We start from the raw sequence: 15,544 nt of genomic DNA on the forward strand, positions 1-15,544 counted from the left end.
ATGCTTGCCACCAATATTGTAGATATTAATATCAACTTTGTACAGGTCCAAGAATCATCTTAATCCTATTTGCAACGCTAAGTTTATTTTTGTTTTATCTAACCTGTAAAAAATAGTAAACACTTATAATTACACAACAAATTATATTTTATACAATTTATCATAAAACATATAATATTTAAACATTTAATAAAACAAATACTATATATTTATATTATAAAACATTTAATTAATATACAACTTTTTATCTTTATCAAAAAGAGCGACTTATTATTGTTTTTTTGGGACTTCTCAAACTGTGATTTTATGAAAATGCGTTCTTGAAGTGTTTTTGAAGTTTATTTGTTGCAGGTTTCGTTGGGGAATGTCGGGTGATCGCTGTATATTTATTATGAGTTTAGGAAGATTTTTGATGCTTTGTTTCGTGTCGATAGGCACTTGGTTGCATTAGAAGTCGTAGGAAACATGTTGGTGTCAAAATGTCGTGTTCACGGGTTGTGTTGCGTTGTTTGTTGTAAGTCGTTGTTTTGGGGGTGTTGTGTGAGTTTGTAACATTCCCATAGCGTTCTAAGTTGAGTCTCGTTGCATCGGTTCGGGTCGTTTGAGCTGACTTTTAAAATTGCATCAAAATGTGTTCTTTTGGGTTGGTTGTACGTAGCAGGTCTAGTGCCACGGCGTTGCCCTTGTGGCGCCGCTGCTCTAGACCTACGACTTTGATAGCGCCGCGCCTAGCGCCTGCCGCAGAGGTGCAGCACTGTCTAGCGCCTAGGCACTTGTCCATGACTTTTTCAATCACTATTTTAGGTCCATATCTTCCATGTTTGGGGAAATGTTCACACTCTTTATGAAGAATTGTTTCGGGGTTTCATGTCATGGTTTAGTACGAGGATAAAACGAGGTCAAGTCCTGAGGAAGTTAGAACGTCATAATTGAATTGTTACTTCGGGTGGTGAGCACGACTATTAAGTCTAAGTTATACAAAATTAAGTGCATGTAATCATGGTAGTATGTGCAGCAGTGGCCACAAGCGAGATCCAACGAATTCCTCAGTTTCATATAAGTATGTTCGACGTGCAAAAGAAAATATGTTTATGTTTTTGAGGTATGCTAAATGTCTTGTGACCAATTATGAACGGGTTTGGAAGCCGGTGAACGTTACCGGGGTGTTGCGACTTTGATTGTTGCACTCCCAAGAGCAGGTTGTCCACAAGTAATATAATTCGGTGAGTCCGAATATCGTATCCACAGGGAAGCTAAGGTAATTACAAGTCCACTACAATGTCTTTTTGTTTTGTTTTTGTTTTTGTTTCTTTTTAATTTTAATTGTTTGAATATTTAATGGGTAAATTTTAATTGTTAAAATTTTAATTTAAGTAGTTGAGATTAAAGGATCCACTCTTGGTATTTTAATAAAGTTAACATCAACGAACAATATTGAAATCCACTTAATAAAATGGTTCCAATATATTAAATAATCATATTTATATTATGTTATAAATTATTATCTCATAAATATATAATATATACCAAAACTTATAAATGTGGTCAAGTATTTATTGTGCTATATATATATTTGTAAACACTAAATCAAGGTTCCCACTTTAAATGGTTGGTAAAACCAAACTAACATTTAAATGGTACCAAGAAAATATTATTATGATATATTTATATATAGTAAATCAAGGAATCCAAGTTAAATGGTTGGTAAAACCAAACTAACATTTAAATGGTTCCAAGAATTTAATATTATAATATATTTATATATAATAAATCAAGGCATCCACTTTAAATGGTTGGTAATACCAAACTAACATTTAAATGGTTCCAAGAATTTAGTGTAACATATAGCAACAATAAATCAAAACTCCCACTTATAATTAGGGTATAATAATACTTAAAAAAATAAATATAACATAAACAATAAATAATGATTAAATAATATAAAACATAGATTCTTACCTTTTAATAACCTTATTATCATGCCAAGAGCTTCACCTTATCATCTCAACTTTAGGAAGTTAGCTATTCATTATTCAAAGTGTAAAACTTTGAATATAAATTTAACATGCTAATTATATTTAAATGAAGAAATAAAGGAAAAACAAAGAAAGAAATATTATGAACTCAAAGGTTTGTTAATTAAATGAGGGATATCTCAATACATTACAATGCACCCCTATTTATAGCCAAATTTGGGGAGGCAACAACAAATAAAATATTATTTTTTACACATAAATCTTCACTGTGTTCCAAGAAATTAATATTTTAATACACATCACTTTTGAAAATCTTCCCATCCGAATTTTCTTCTCCACATAAAAACAAACATGTAGATATCTGAGTTGTTTGAATTGTGGTATTTTTTTAACCATTTGACCAAGTAATTTGAGAGATATGGTAAAAATACTAGAGCATGGTAAAGCTGCCACTTCTTTGGTAACTTTAATTGTTGCTTAATTTTGATCCCATTTGTGAGAAGATTTTTATCTCATGCTTGCCACCAATATTGTAGATATTAATATCAACTTTGTACAGGTCCAAGAATCATCTTAATCCTATTTGCAACGCTAAGTTTATTTTTGTTTTATCTAACCTGTAAAAAATAGTAAACACTTATAATTACACAACAAATTATATTTTATACAATTTATCATAAAACATATAATATTTAAACATTTAATAAAACAAATACTATATATTTATATTATAAAACATTTAATTAATATACAACTTTTTATCTTTATCAAAAAGAGCGACTTATTATTGTTTTTTTGGGACTTCTCAAACTGTGATTTTATGAAAATGCGTTCTTGAAGTGTTTTTGAAGTTTATTTGTTGCAGGCTTCGTTGGGGAATGTCGGGTGATCGCTGTATATTTATTATGAGTTTAGGACGATTTTTGATGCTTTGTTTCGTGTCGATAGGCACTTGGTTGCATTAGAAGTCGTAGGAAACATGTTGGTGTCAAAATTTCGTGTTCACGGGTTGTGTTGCGTTGTTTGTTGTAAGTCGTTGTTTTGGGGGTGTTGTGTGAGTTTGTAACATTCCCATAGCGTTCTAAGTTGAGTCTCGTTGCATCGGTTCGGGTCGTTTGAGCTGACTTTTAAAATTGCATCAAAATGTGTTCTTTTGGGTTGGTTGTACGTAGCAGGTCTAGTGCCACGGCGTTGCCCTTGTGGCGCCGCTGCTCTAGACCTACGACTTTGATAGCGCCGCGCCTAGCGCCTGCCGCAGAGGTGCAGCACAGTCTAGCGCCTAGGCACTTGTCCATGACTTTTTCAATCACTATTTTAGGTCCATATCTTCCATGTTTGGGGAAATGTTCACACTCTTTATGAAGAATTGTTTCGGGGTTTCATGTCATAGTTTAGTACGAGGATAAAACGAGGTCAAGTCCTGAGGAAGTTAGAACGTCATAATTGAATTGTTACTTCGGGTGGTGAGCACGACTATTAAGTCTAAGTTATACAAAATTAAGTGCATGTAATCATGGTAGTATGTGCAGCAGTGGCCACAAGCGAGATCCAACGAATTCCTCAGTTTCATATAAGTATGTTCGACGTGCAAAAGAAAATATGTTTATGTTTTTGAGGTATGCTAAATGTCTTGTGACCAATTATGAACGGGTTTGGAAGCCGGTGAACGTTACCGGGGTGTTGCGACTTTGATTGTTGCACTCCCAAGAGCAGGTTGTCCACAAGTAATATAATTCGGTGAGTCCGAATATCGTATCCACAGGGAAGCTAAGGTAATTACAAGTCCACTACAATGTCTTTTTGTTTTGTTTTTGTTTTTGTTTCTTTTTAATTTTAATTGTTTGAATATTTAATGGGTAAATTTTAATTGTTAAAATTTAAATTTAAATAGTTGAGATTAAAGGATCCACTCTTGGTATTTTAATAAAGTTAACATCAACGAACAATATTGAAATCCACTTAATAAAATGGTTCCAATATATTAAATAATCATATTTATATTATGTTATAAATTATTATCTCATAAATATATAATATATACCAAAACTATAAATGTGGTCAAGTATTTATTATGCTATATATATATTTGTAAACACTAAATCAAGGTTCCCACTTTAAATGGTTGGTAAAACCAAACTAACATTTAAATGGTACCAAGAAAATATTATTATGATATATTTATATATAGTAAATCAAGGAATCCAAGTTAAATGGTTGGTAAAACCAAACTAACATTTAAATGGTTCCAAGAATTTAATATTATAATATATTTATATATAATAAATCAAGGCATCCACTTTAAATGGTTGGTAATACCAAACTAACATTTAAATGGTTCCAAGAATTTAGTGTAACATATAGCAACAATAAATCAAAACTCCCACTTATAATTAGGGTATAATAATACTTAAAAAAATAAATATAACATAAACAATAAATAATGATTAAATAATATAAAACATAGATTCTTACCTTTTAATAACCTTATTATCATGCCAAGAGCTTCACCTTATCATCTCAACTTTAGGAAGTTAGCTATTCATTATTCAAAGTGTAAAACTTTGAATATAAATTTAACATGCTAATTATATTTAAATGAAGAAATAAAGGAAAAACAAAGAAAGAAATATTATGAACTCAAAGGTTTGTTCATTAAATGAGGGATATCTCAATACATTACAATGCACCCCTATTTATAGCCAAATTTGGGGAGGCAACAACAAATAAAATATTATTTTTTACACATAAATCTTCACTGTGTTCCAAGAAATTAATATTTTAATACACATCACTTTTGAAAATCTTCCCATCCGAATTTTCTTCTCCACATAAAAACAAACATGTAGATATCTGAGTTGTTTGAATTGTGGTATTTTTTTAACCATTTGACCAAGTAATTTGAGAGATATGGTAAAAATACTAGAGCATGGTAAAGCTGCCACTTCTTTGGTAACTTTAATTGTTGCTTAATTTTGATCCCATTTGTGAGAAGATTTTTATCTCATGCTTGCCACCAATATTGTAGATATTAATATCAACTTTGTACAGGTCCAAGAATCATCTTAATCCTATTTGCAACGCTAAGTTTATTTTTGTTTTATCTAACCTGTAAAAAATAGTAAACACTTATAATTACACAACAAATTATATTTTATACAATTTATCATAAAACATATAATATTTAAACATTTAATAAAACAAATACTATATATTTATATTATAAAACATTTAATTAATATACAACTTTTTATCTTTATCAAAAAGAGCGACTTATTATTGTTTTTTTGGGACTTCTCAAACTGTGATTTTATGAAAATGCGTTCTTGAAGTGTTTTTGAAGTTTATTTGTTGCAGGCTTCGTTGGGGAATGTTGGGTGATCGCTGTATATTTATTATGAGTTTAGGACGATTTTTGATGCTTTTTTTCGTGTCGATAGGCACTTGGTTGCATTAGAAGTCGTAGGAAACATGTTGGTGTCAAAATGTCGTGTTCACGGGTTGTGTTGCGTTGTTTGTTGTAAGTCGTTGTTTTGGGGGTGTTGTGTGAGTTTGTAACATTCCCATAGCGTTCTAAGTTGAGTCTCGTTGCATCGGTTCGGGTCGTTTGAGCTGACTTTTAAAATTGCATCAAAATGTGTTCTTTTGGGTTGGTTGTACGTAGCAGGTCTAGTGCCACGGCGTTGCCCTTGTGGCGCCGCTGCTCTAGACCTACGACTTTGATAGCGCCGCGCCTAGCGCCTGCCGCAGAGGTGCAGCACAGTCTAGCGCCTAGGCACTTGTCCATGACTTTTTCAATCACTATTTTAGGTCCATATCTTCCATGTTTGGGGAAATGTTCACACTCTTTATGAAGAATTGTTTCGGGGTTTCATGTCATGGTTTAGTACGAAGATAAAACGAGGTCAAGTCCTGAGGAAGTTAGAACGTCATAATTGAATTGTTACTTCGGGTGGTGAGCACGACTATTAAGTCTAAGTTATACAAAATTAAGTGCATGTAATCATGGTAGTATGTGCAGCAGTGGCCACAAGCGAGATCCAACGAATTCCTCAGTTTCATATAAGTATGTTCGACGTGCAAAAGAAAATATGTTTATGTTTTTGAGGTATGCTAAATGTCTTGTGACCAATTATGAACGGGTTTGGAAGCCGGTGAACGTTACCGGGGTGTTGCGACTTTGATTGTTGCACTCCCAAGAGCAGGTTGTCCACAAGTAATATAATTCGGTGAGTCCGAATATCGTATCCACAGGGAAGCTAAGGTAATTACAAGTCCACTACAATGTCTTTTTGTTTTGTTTTTGTTTTTGTTTCTTTTTAATTTTAATTGTTTGAATATTTAATGGGTAAATTTTAATTGTTAAAATTTTAATTTAAGTAGTTGAGATTAAAGGATCCACTCTTGGTATTTTAATAAAGTTAACATCAACGAACAATATTGAAATCCACTTAATAAAATGGTTCCAATATATTAAATAATCATATTTATATTATGTTATAAATTATTATCTCATAAATATATAATATATACCAAAACTTATAAATGTGGTCAAGTATTTATTGTGCTATATATATATTTGTAAACACTAAATCAAGGTTCCCACTTTAAATGGTTGGTAAAACCAAACTAACATTTAAATGGTACCAAGAAAATATTATTATGATATATTTATATATAGTAAATCAAGGAATCCAAGTTAAATGGTTGGTAAAACCAAACTAACATTTAAATGGTTCCAAGAATTTAATATTATAATATATTTATATATAATAAATCAAGGCATCCACTTTAAATGGTTGGTAATACCAAACTAACATTTAAATGGTTCCAAGAATTTAGTGTAACATATAGCAACAATAAATCAAAACTCCCACTTATAAGTAGGGTATAAAAATGCTTAAAGAAATAAATATAACATAAACAATAAATAATGATTAAATAATATAAAACATAGATTCTTACCTTTTAATAACCTTATTATCATGCCAAGAGCTTCACCTTATCATCTCAACTTTAGGAAGTTAGCTATTCATCATTCAAAGTGTAAAACTTTGAATATGAAATTAAAATGCTAATTATATTTAAATGAAGAAATAAAAGAAAAATATAGAGAGAAATATAATGAACTCAAAGGTTTGTTCATAGAATGAGGGATATCTCAATACATTACAATGCACCCCTATTTATAGCCAAATTTGGGGAGACAACCACAAATAAAATATTATTTTTTACACATAAGTTTTCATTGGTGTTCCAAGAAATTAATATTATATTACACATCACTTTTGAAAATCTTCTTCTCCGAATTTGCTTCTTTACATAAAATGAAACATGTGGATAATTGAGTTGTCTAGTTATGGTATGTTTTTCAGAATATTTGACCAAGTAATTTGAGAGATATGGTCAAAATACTAGAGCATGGTAAAACTGCCACTCCTTTGGTAACTTTAATTGTTGCTTAATTTGATCTCACTTGTGAGAGGATTTTTATCTCATGCTTGGCAACATTATTGTAGATCTTATAATCAACTTTCTACAGGTCCAAGAATCATCTTAATCTCATTTGCAACGCCAAGGTTATTCTTGTTTTATCGAACCTGTAAAAATAGTAAAAACTTATAATTACACAACAACTTATATTTTATACAATTTATTATAAAACATATAATATTTAAACATTTAATAAAACAAAAACTATATATTTATATTATAAAACATTTAATTAATGTACAATTTTTATGTTTATCACACCTCCCAACCAGCTTATTGCTAGTCCCTAGCAATTTAAGCGTTAATAGCAATTCAAAACATATTGATTAATTTAAATAGAAATGTAATCAAAACTATCTAATTGTTTAAATTAAATTTGAAAACTGTCAAAGTTATATCAAGATCATCATAATTATAATAAATGAAATAATTCGAGATGATTAATTCAAAGCTTATTTCAGGTAGTTAAATGTACACGGCCTTCAGAAATTCCTAGTATGAGTCTCAACTCCATATCCTCACAGGTTAATAAATGTTTCAATTTATGGCAACGATTTCTCTCATGGAGTTGGAATACAGATAAATGCTCAAAAAAATGGTTTACAGAATGCAGACAGACAAACGAGCCGAACTAATCAAAAGATAGGAAATCCATTGATTTAAAATCCAGTTGTTCTTATTATATATATTTTTTTCCTGATTTTTTTTTTTACATCATGGAATCAAACTAAGTTTATGCTTCTTGACCACATATTTATTTAATTTGTACAATGTATTTCTCTCTCTCTTTCTTTTTTTTTATTTGTATTTTTATGAGAGAAAAATAGGTCGCAGCATATAACTTAAATTACATAAATCTTCAACATCTTTCTTTCTTTTTTTTTTCTTCGCTTTTTTTTTTTCCAAGAAATATCAATTTTTTTTCAAAATAAGAACTCAAGATCTAAACAATTGATAGCCTCTCCGATGATCAATAAAGGCTCGCAAGCTGTTTTCTCAATCCTCTCCACTCACTCACAAAATATGTGTGAGTTCAAAAATTTTAGGCACTCTTATAAGGTATATCTTGGGCCATATACTTTAATACCTAATTTTATCACAATAGTTAATCACTCAAAAGATTTCATAAATCATATTTTTATATTGATCAGAATATTAAAAATAACCTTTTTTCAAATAAAAATTTAAACATTCTTAAATAGATTAATGCATGTTCTAATTTAAATCTTTCAAATATGTAATGTATGACATTTTTGCAAAAATTACTAATGTACAAACAATAAACATGGTTTTATTTTAAAATAATATTTAATTTTTTTTAAAATTTGTTTTTTTTTTAAATGTGTTCTCCCCCCAATCAGAATATGACATTGTCCCTATTGTCAAAATAGCTATTAATAAAGAGTACATAATGAAAGAGATATCACCTGGAATTTTATTGAAGATAACAAACTGAAACAAACGCAAACCAATCCACGACTTTTGAATCAATGATCCAACTTCCTTTTCTTACTACTTGATTGCGACCAATTGATCTTTGTTATCATCGGATCAGGCTTATGAACAAAAGCTTCCAAATCATCAATTAATTGATCGGCAGTCGAAGCACATATGAGCATCAGTCGTGAATTTTCTGAAATAAAATTCTGTTCCACAGCTTTATCAAGAAATGTCAACAAACTGTCATAATAATTATTGATATTCAACAAGCCCACAGGTTTATTATGGATATTAAGTTGTGCCCAAGAAACAGTGTGAAAAATTTCTTCTAATGTACCAAAACCACCTGGTAGTGCGATAAAAGTATCAGAATTTTCAATCATTTTGGTGATTCTTTCATACATAGAAGAAACTTTTAATTCTTCCCCAATCGTAACACCTGTAATATTTCCTTCAGCTAAAGCTGTAGGAATAATACCCAAAACCTGACTACCTCCAAGATGAGCAGATGTTGAAACAGATCCCATTAACCCAATATTACCTCCCCCATATACCAAGTGAATTTTTCTCTCAGCCAGTATCTTTCCAAGATTATTCGCTGCTTCTACAAACACTTCATTTTTTCCAGGACTCGACCCAAAAAATACACAAATATTTTTCAATGTTTGTGCAGAGGATCCAGCCATGTTTTTACTTTCTTTTTTTTTCTGCGAAAATAGAGAGAAAGATGAGAGATTTTATAGGGGTAATATGTTTTCATGACAAAACTATGGGTCACAGCTGTAAACAGAATAAATAGTAAAAACAATAATGACACACATGCATATAAACAGTAGTGTGATTGTGGCTCACAATTTTCCTCTGGTTTTACGTCCAGAAACGGCTTCAACGCCTTCTATGAGTCGAGGATATGCTTCCCATCCAATTTTCTTATAAATTGGCAAACATGGTCTTTTTTAGTCAGATTCCCAAGACTATGACGCTCATCTTGAAATTGTTTCCATAAACGGAGAAGTTCAATATGCACATGTCCACTAGAATGCGTCTCAAGAGTCAATAAGATGTTATCCAAAGACTCCTTACTCAGCCCATTCTTAATGAAATCAATTTTATCTTCTCTGTTATTAGAAACACATCCCAAAGATCTGTATCGTTTGTCACAAGTCCATATTCTCCACTTATGACAAACCCCTAAACTTTTGGCCCTTCGTTTTTTCGCATAAGTGCTTTTTCCTAATTCAGGCAAATACCGAATGAGCAATGATTGTGGAACTTCTCCTCCTAATCGGACCTTAGCTTCAATTACAAGACGAATATCTTCTGGAATTCCTTTTTGCATTAGCAATCTCAATCTTTCACACCTTCCTGCATAAATTTTTCTTAGAACATTTTCAGAAACAGAGGGAAAATATTTACAAATTTTTGAGAGAATTTCATCCATTTTGAAAAGAAAAGAAATGATTTTTTTTATCAGCAATTGTGGGAAACTGATTTAACCGACTATGAGAGTCACGGAGTACCATTATCCGCCATTTAACCGGGAAAATAAAAAGATTAAGGAAACCTGAAATAAAAACAAAAAAAATTAAATGCAACATAAAAATTTAAGGATCAGAAAGGGAAATAAACTCTTCTTCAAAGATTTCATTTTCCAAAAATGGTTTAAGCCTTTGTCCATTCACTTTAAAAACATCACCATTTTTAGGATTTTCAATATCCACAGCTCCATAAGGATACACATGTTTTACAACATATGGGCCTGTCCATCTTGATCGTAATTTTCATGGGAATATGTGAAGTCGAGAATTATAAAGCAAAACTTTTTTACCAATCTCAAAAGATTTTCTAAGAATTGTTTTATCATGAAATGATTTGATTTTTGCTTTATAAATCCTTGAATTCTCATACGCATCATTTCTGAGTTCATCAAGTTCATTAAGTTGCAATTTACGCAATTTGTTGGCATCATCTATGCTTGAATTTAAAGTTTTGATCGCCCAATAAGCTTTATGTTCCAATTTCACAGGCAAATGACAATGTTTTCCATAAACCAACCTATAGGGAGACATATTCAATGATGTTTTAAAAGCTGTTCGATATGCCCAAAGTGCATCATTAAGTCGCAGAGACCAATCTTTTCTATTTGAGTTAACAGTTTTTTCCAAAATTTGCTTTATCTCCCTATTAGCTAATTCAACTTGTCCATTTGTTTGAGGATGATAAAGAGTTGTTACTTTGTGAGTAATACCATATTTTTTCATTAATGAAGCAAATGGTTTATTAACAAAGTGAGTTCCCCCATCACTTATCATAGCTCAAGGAATTCCGAATCTACTAAAAATATTTTCTTTCAAAAATTTGATGACGATTTTAGGATCATTTGTTCGACATGGAATTGCCTCTATCGATTTGGAAACATAATCAACTGCAACTAAAATATACAAGTATCCAAACGACGGTGGAAAATGTCCCATAAAATCAATTCCCCAACAGTCAAAGATTTCAATTTCAATGATAGGATTCAAAGGCATCATGTTTCTTTTTGAAATTGCGCCCAATTTTTGACAGTTTTCACAGATCTTGCAGATTTCGTGGGTGTCTTTAAACAAAGTGGGCCAATAAAATCCACACTGCAAAATTTTTGCAGCCGTTTTCTTTGAAGAAAAATGTCCTCCGCATGCTTCTGAATGACAAAATTTAATGACACTACTTACCTCATTGTCGGGTATGCAACGTCGAAAAATTTGATCTGGACAATACTTGAACAGATACGGATCATCCCAATAAAAGTTTTTTACCTCGTTCAAAAATTTTCTTTTATCTTGAGAACTCCATTGCGGTGGCATTTTTCCTGTCACAAGAAAATTTACTATGTTAGCAAACCAAGGTGTAGTAGTAACTGAAATAGATGTTCATCAGGAAAATTATCGTTAATTGGTGTCATTTCATAAGATGATCCTGTTACTAGTCTCGATAAATGATCGGCTACGACATTCTCGGTTCCTTTTTTATCTTTGATCACAATGTCAAATTCTTGGAGCAACAAAATCCATCGTATCAGTCGTGGCTTTGCATCCTGTTTCGTCAACAAATATCTAATAGCAGAATGATCAGTAAACACAATAGTCGTTGATCCAATCAAATAAGAACGAAATTTATCTAATGCAAATATTACAGCAAGTAGTTCTTTTTCAGTTGTGGAGTAATTCATTTGAGCATTGTTTAAAGTTCTACTTGCATAATATATCACATAAGGCTTACCGTTTCTTCTTTGACCCAATACTGCACCGACTGCATAATCACTCGCATCACACATGATTTCAAATGGTAAAGACCAATCAAGAGGTTGCATGATAGGAGCTGATATTAAATGTCGAATGATTTTATCAAAAGCATTTGGACATTCTTGAGTCCACTCAAATGCAGTGTCTTTTGTTAAGAGGTTACAAATGAGTTTAGAGATTAAACTAAAGTCCTTTATAAACCTCCTATAAAATCCAGCATGTCCCAAAAATGAGCGAATTTCTTTAATGGTTTTTGGAGGGGGTAAATTGGCAATGACATCAACTTTTGCTTTATCAACTTCAATTCCATGCGATGACACGACATGTCCCAAAACAATTCCAGAAGTAATCATGTAATGACATTTTTCCCAATTTAAAATAAGACCTTTTTCCTCGCATCTTTTTAAAACTTTTTCCAAATTTTCAAGACAATTATCAAATGTATTCCCAAAGACAGTTAAATCATCCATGAAGATTTCCAAACAATTTTCAACCATGTCGCAAAAAATGCTTAGCATACATCTCTGAAATGTTGCTGGAGCATTGCATAATCCAAATGGCATCCTTCTAAATGCAAATGTTCCAAAAGGACATGTGAATGTAGTTTTATCTTGATCTTCGAGTGCAATGGGAATTTGATAATAACCTGAATATCCATCAAGAAAACAGTAGTATGGATGACCTGCTACTCTTTCTAAAATTTGATCTAAAAATGATAATGGAAAATGATCTTTTCTAGTGGCATCATTTAATTTTCTATCATCAATACACATCCGTCAACTAGATGGGACTCGACTTGTTAACAATTCACCTTTTTCATTTTTTATCACTGTGATGCCAGATTTTTTCGGAACTACTTGTGTTGGGCTTACCCACTTACTATCAGAAATAGGGTAGATAATCCCAACTTCAAGTAGTTTGAGAACTTCAGTTTTCACAACATCTTTCATGTGTGGATTTAATCTCTTTTGTGGTTGTTGAGATGTTTTAGCATTTTCTTCTAAATGAATTTTGTGTGTGCAAATTAGTGGATTAATGCCCTTGAGATCTTTTAGTGTCCAACCGATTGCATTTTTATGTCTTTTAAGCATATCAACTAATTTACCTTCTTGATCACTTTCTAGTTTGGAAGAAATTACCACCGGATATGTTTCATCTTCTCCAAGAAATGCATACTTCAATTCTTCTGGCAAGGGTTTTAACTCCAATATGGGTGGTTCGTCTTTGTTCTCATATTTTGCATCAAATTCTTTCTCTGATCCTGGTAACGAGTGATACCTAATAAAATCATCAAGATCAATTTCAATATTTTCTTTAACAGTTTCAATTGAACAAATATCTAATTGATCACGGGTACTCCCTTCTTGAATGTTTTCTTCAACAAGAGTTTCAATAAGATTTTCATCTTCACTTTCATCTCTTTTGTCATGTGGTTGCTTACAAAGATTAAAAACATTGAGCTCCAAGGTCATGTTACCAAATGACAACTTCATTATTCCATTCCTGCAATTTATAAGAGCATTAGAAGTTGCTAAAAATGGACGACCCAGAATTACAGGAATTGCATTACAAGCTTCGATAGGTTGTGTATCTAAAACTATGAAATCGACAGGATATACAAAGTTATCAACTTGGACCAACACGTCTTCTACCATACCTCTTGGCACTTTAACAGATCTATCAGCAAGTAAAAGTGTTACCGAAGTAGATTTTAACTCGCCTAGATTGAGTTCTTGATAAACTGAATATGGAAGTAAATTAACACTAGCTCCAAGATCAAGCAAGGCTTTTTTAATCTTTCGTTCTCCAATAATACAAGAAATAGTAGGACAACCAGGGTCTTTGTATTTCAAAGCATTATTATTTTGAATGATTGCACTTACTTGTTCTGCTAAAAATGCTTTCTTTTTCACATTCAATTTTCTTTTCACAGTGCACAAGTCTTTCAAAAATTTGGCATATGATGGTACCTGTTTTATTGCATCTAATAAAAGAATATTAACTTTTACTTGTTTAAAAATATCATATATATCAGAATTCAAATTTGATTTTTTTGTATTTTTCAATGCATGAGGGAATGGTGGTGACACTGTCTGTTGAACCTCCTCTTCGGAAGTTACGAGTTCCACTTCCTTACCCTTTGGAGTTGATTTATCATTATCTTCACAAGGTTCAAGAATGGATTTTTCCACTACCTTACCACTTCGAAGGGTAATAACAGATTTTACCTGATCCATCGGTTGAGTTCCAGAAGTTCCAGTTTATGTATGATGATCCTTGGGATTAGGCAGAGGTTGTGAAGGAAATTTACCTTTTTCATGAACATTAAGTGCAGATGCAAATTTAGCAAGAGTATCTTTCAAATCTGTCATGGTTTGAGCAGTTTGAGTATTGATAGACTCTTGCTTTGCAATGAAAGAATTCAATGTATCTTCCAAATTTCTTTTCGGCGGAGGAACATAAGGTGCATAATTTTGAAAATTTTGTTGATTTTGAAAATGTGGTTGCGGAAATTGTGCAGCATTATCATTCCTCCAACTAAAATTTTGATGGTTTCGCCAACCTGGATTGTAATTTTGAGAAAATGGTTCAAAATTTGGCCTTTTGAAATTGTTCAAAACATTGGCTTGTTCATGGAGACATTCTTTAAAAGAGCAAAGTGGGACAATCTTTTGTAAAATGATCACTTGTATCACAGATGTGACACGCAATTTCTTGAACAGATTTTAATTGACCATTCTTTTTCAATTCAAGTGCCTCAACTTTTCTTGCCAAAGAGGTAAATCTAGCTTGAAGATCATGTTCATCTTTGAGAGTGTACATACCTCCACCAGATGTAGGAGATTGAATCTTGTTTGATGGTTCGATTGTACCTATAGTGTCCCAATTTTGAGCATTTTCAGCAAATGAATCGAGATACTCAATTGCCTCGTTTGGATCTTTATCTTCAAATGTTCCATTACACATAAATTCAACCATTTGCCTATCTTTAGGTGTTAAGCCTTCATAAAATTGAGAAACAACTCTCCAAATTTCAAAACCATGATGTGGACAAAGATTAAGCAATTCTTTGTATCTATCCCAACACTGATAAAAAGTTTCTCCTTGTTTTTGAGTGAAAGTGATGATTTGCCTTTTGAAAGAACTTGTTCTATGAGATGGAAAAAACTTTTTCAAAAATTGTTGTTGCAATTCATCCCAAGTTCGAATGGATCCCGATCTAAGATTTTGTAGCCAAGTTTTAGCTTTATCTTTTAAAGAAAAAGGAAAAAGCTTAAGTCGAATGGTGTTAATGCTACAATTTAGATCATTATATGTGTTGCACACTTCTTCAAACTCTCGTAAATGCATGTA

General features: G+C 31.8%; 1 pseudogene; it reads right to left on the bottom strand.

Annotated features, from left to right (window-relative positions):
- Positions 1–5,033: 5,033 nt before the first annotated feature.
- On the bottom strand, positions 5,034–15,263 carry LOC140817868 (uncharacterized; annotated as a pseudogene).
- Between the last annotated feature and the right edge of the window lie 281 nt (positions 15,264–15,544).

Source organism: Primulina eburnea, chromosome 17 (assembly GCF_022965805.1).
Source record: "Primulina eburnea isolate SZY01 chromosome 17, ASM2296580v1, whole genome shotgun sequence".
In the NCBI taxonomy this organism is placed as follows: Eukaryota; Viridiplantae; Streptophyta; class Magnoliopsida; order Lamiales; family Gesneriaceae; genus Primulina; species Primulina eburnea.